The 4252-nt window shown below is 37.5% G+C and overlaps 1 protein-coding gene across 1 annotated transcript in view; it reads right to left on the bottom strand.

Moving 5' to 3' along the window:
• Positions 1–4252, bottom strand: part of LOC103206425 (JNK1/MAPK8 associated membrane protein) — a 25026-nt gene that overhangs the window by 14407 nt on the left and 6367 nt on the right. The gene's annotated exons all lie outside the window — the stretch shown is intronic.

The following is a 4252-nucleotide window of genomic DNA, read 5'->3' as shown; positions in this document are numbered from 1 at the left end:
CTCCAAATGATTTTGAGTTTTGTTCCACATTGTTCTCCCTCTCTATGCAGGATCTCCTACATTCCTTCTAAGTGGATGGCAGTGGTAGCTGGGCACCATCTAGTTCTTCTGGTCTCATAGTTATAGGATTTTTCAGTTTTTTAATTTACAATAAAGAAAAGTTGAAGAAAAATAAATATTCAACAATAGGCAAATGGTTAAATTTCATGGTAGATTCAGGCAGGAATATTATACAGCCATTAAAAATCAAGTTATAAAGGAAACAGTAATGATATAAGTAACTGTGCCTAGTATATTAAGCAACAGGTTACAAAATGGCATGTGTATAGTATAACCTTAATGTTCTTTTAAAAATATACATACATAAACTGGAAAGACAACATTTTTAGCAGTAGTTATCTTAACTGACAGAGCTGTGTGACATTCTGAGCCTACTTCTAATTGGGTAGGAAAAAGGGAGATGTAGCCTCAGAATGTTTGCAAAGCTCTCTTAGTCAATCAGAATCATCATATAACTTCATTAATTAGAATATTTTCCATCTATTCATCATCTCTGAATTAAGTAATTTTTTTTTTTCTCAGTAGCTTTACCAAAAGTCACTGTGGAATAACCTGCCTTATTATATAAAACTATGGTTTTAGAAAATGAGGAGGGAATTTTATAGTAACTTTGTTACTGAGAGGTGGATGTCAATAGTGCAGTATGAGGGTAGGTAGTACCTATCTGCAATCTCTGTTCTAATCTTGTATTTAATCTTCCTACTACATAAAAATACTATATAAACACTACATATGTGACTAGATGTAAATAAATTTAATTTTATTTTGAATAAGGTAGTTATCCACCTTTTAAAAATATGGTACCCAATTTTCAACTACTCCGTCAGTTTATAGTACTGCGGTGGCTTATGGTGGTTGCTGTGATGCTGGAAACTATGCCACTGGTATTTCAAATACCAGCAGGGTCACCTAAGTGGAGCTTCCAGACTAAGACAGACTGGGAAGGAAGACTACTTCAGTACAGATTACACCTCAACATAAAGAAAACAATAATCCTCACAACTGGACCAGTAAGCAACATCATGATAAATGGAGAAAATGTTGAAGTTGTCAAGGATTTCATTTTAATCAATGCCCATGGAAGCAGCAGTCAAGAAATCAAACAACATATTACACTGGAAAATCAGCAGCAAAGTCCTCTTTAAAGTATTAAAAACAAAGATGTCATTTTGAGGACTAAGGTGTGCCTGACCAAAGCCATGGTATTTTCTTTTAATCACCTCATATGCATGTAAAAGCTGGACAATGGATAAGGAAGACCAAAGAATTGATGCATTTTAATTATGGTGTTGGTGAAGCATGTTAAATATACCATGAATTGCTAGAATAAACAAATCTATCTTAGAAGACCAGCCACTCCTTGGAAGGAAGGTTGGGCAATCCTACTTCCGTAGTGATACTGCCTTGGAAACCCAAGGAGGGGTCTCTACGAGTCGGGGCCGACTCAACGGCAAACAACAACAATATCTTAGAAGACATACAGCCAGAATGCTCCTTAGAACCAAGAACGGCAAGACTTCATCTCATGTATTTTGGACATGTTATCATGAGGGACATTATTCAGGAACATGCTATCATCACGTCCTTGGAGAAGGACATCATGCTTAGAAAAGTAGAGGGTCAGCGAAAAAGAGGAAGACCCTCAATAAGATGGACTGACACAGTGGCTGCAACAATGGGCTCCAGCATAGGAACAATCAGTAAGGATGGCAGAGGACAAGGCACTTTTGTTCTGTTGTACCTAGGGTCGTGGTAAGTCGTGGTAAGTCAGAACAGTCTCGACAGCACCTAACAACCCGATTCACTTAGTAAGCTCTCTACACAGGACCAGGTTAATTTCTGAATGTTCCCAAAACTACATCTGACCAGAGAGTAATTGAAGCTAAGAGTTATAACTCTATAAAATCAACAAAGAGGAAGTTATCAGTCTCAGTTGTATATATATATATGTATGTCATAGTTGTATACATATGTTCAATATATAGTATAAATGTATGTATGTGTCCGTGTGTGTGTGTGTGTATGAAATAAATAATTTGCAAGTTTTAAATGTAGGAAGGGAGAGAAGAATTTTATATCTGGATATTGATTTTTAAAAATTATCTTTTTACACACGTATCGACATTTTACCATTAAGACCTTGCTCAAAAAAAGATACATTTCACTGAACATATTATGTAATGAAAACTTGCTATGAGAACATAAATAGCACACTTTTCTATTATGCCTTTACCAAAAAAAACACATCAAAACAAACACCAAGAATTTACAGAAATTTTAAAATGAAGTTTTCTGGACTCATGTGATAGAGTCTTATGAATTTGGTATTTTTAAAACAAAACATTTTGATAGAAATCACAAACATTTATTAGGGGAAAGAAAAAAGTAAAAACATTAACCTAAGTACTCCAATAATAAGGCCAGCTACAACTGTTTCCTCTAGGTAAGGCACTTCACATGGTACCTGGTATGTGCTGATTGATTTAATCCTCACAATTACTTTGTAAGGTATTATCATTCCCATTTTATCAATGGGAAAGCCGAGGTTATAAGAGACTCTATAACACCCTCCAGGAGCTCTGGTGGCGTAGTGCCTAAGGCATCTGACTGCTAACCAGAAGGCTGGTTGTTCAAACCCACCAGCCACTCCTAGGAAGACCGGGCAATCTACTTCTGTAGAGATACCACCTCAGAAACCCAAAGAGGGGTCACTATGAGGCAGCCACTCCACAGAAGGGAGACAGGACAATCTACTTCCCTAAAGATTTACTGCCTTGGAAACCCAATGTGGGTCACTATGAGTCAAAACCAACTCAGTGGTAGTGAGTTTAGTTTACTTAATAACATGCTCTTAAACCCAAGCCTATTTTTGGCTCCAAAACCCACATTTTTTCCTATATGACAAATATTGTGCCTCTGCTACATATCAAAAAAGTTTCCCTTCTAAACCCCCTTTTGAAAAAACTCTAAGAAATACATGTTACTCATTTCAGAAGTGTTTATACACAATTCAACACCAACACAAAAATAGTTTCACTTCCATGATAGTAAGATGCATTTCTATTTCTCCCTATTAGACTGTACCATGTTATGCCTTAAACCAAAAAGACCAAACCCAGACTTCCAGTAAGATGGAGGAATAGGCAGACAAATGACATAGACCCTCTTCAACAAAGAAAAGAGAAACCAATTGACAGAGCTACAGAAGATAAGCCTAGAACCCTGAGCTTTAAAAGGCACTATACAGAAGTGGATTAGGCACCAACTAGTGGAAAAACCTGAATGAAAACAGTTAGAACAGAGACAGTTGGTGCTGCGGACTGTCAGCTACTTGGACGGTACCAATAGCCTGAGTATTTCCAAGTGGTGTTGGGACCTGAGAATTGACCTAAAGATCAGGCACAGTCACCAAGGGCTGCAGGGACAACTGCGCTGGTGGCCTATGACTAGGAAGGGAAACAGCAAGGAGGGAGACCTGAGCTACTGACTTTCCACTGTCCGGAGAGTGCAGCCATTTTGAATGTTTACAAGTGGTGGCCATTTTGGATATTTAAAGTGACCAGGTGTGCAGCCATCTGGAATCTTTACAAGTGACAACCATTTTGGATTTTAAAGTGATAACATTCTCATTCGGATTCCAGGGACCTAAGAATAGGCTCTGTTTGCCAAGGTTGGCAGGGACATATGAGAGGCTGTCAACAGGAAAGGGGACAAGTGGCGAGTGTGTAAGTGCTGTCAACTAGCGAATAGAGGAGCACAGTACCCTGCTTGTGTAGCTAACATACAAACAAAACAAAAAAAATGAAAATTGTGGGCAAGTCACTCTAACATACAATCACCAATTAAACATAAACACAAAAACATCACAATACCTCAGAGACAACAGAGCATCACAGTCCACACAAAGAAGCAAGATAAAGCAGGAGAAACAAAGGACCAGGATACAGACCCAAAACACATCCTTGAGGAAGCACTGGAAATCCCTGATAAGGAACTCAAAAGAATTATATTGGGGTATCTTCAATGAATTGAGAGACAGATCAAGGAAAACACAGAGAAAACCCTACAACAATTTCAAAAGACAATACAAGAACAAAATGACAAAATAAATGAAGAGAAATGATACAAAATCTACAGACAGAAATCCAGAAGATTAATACTAAATTTTCAGAAATAGGTAAGACATTAAATG

Source organism: Orycteropus afer, unplaced genomic scaffold, assembly GCF_000298275.1.
Source record: "Orycteropus afer afer isolate SDZICR_OR568_19922 unplaced genomic scaffold, OryAfe1.0 scaffold00314, whole genome shotgun sequence".
Lineage (NCBI taxonomy): Eukaryota > Metazoa > Chordata > Mammalia > Tubulidentata > Orycteropodidae > Orycteropus > Orycteropus afer.
This window is presented reverse-complemented; position numbering and strand designations above follow the sequence as displayed.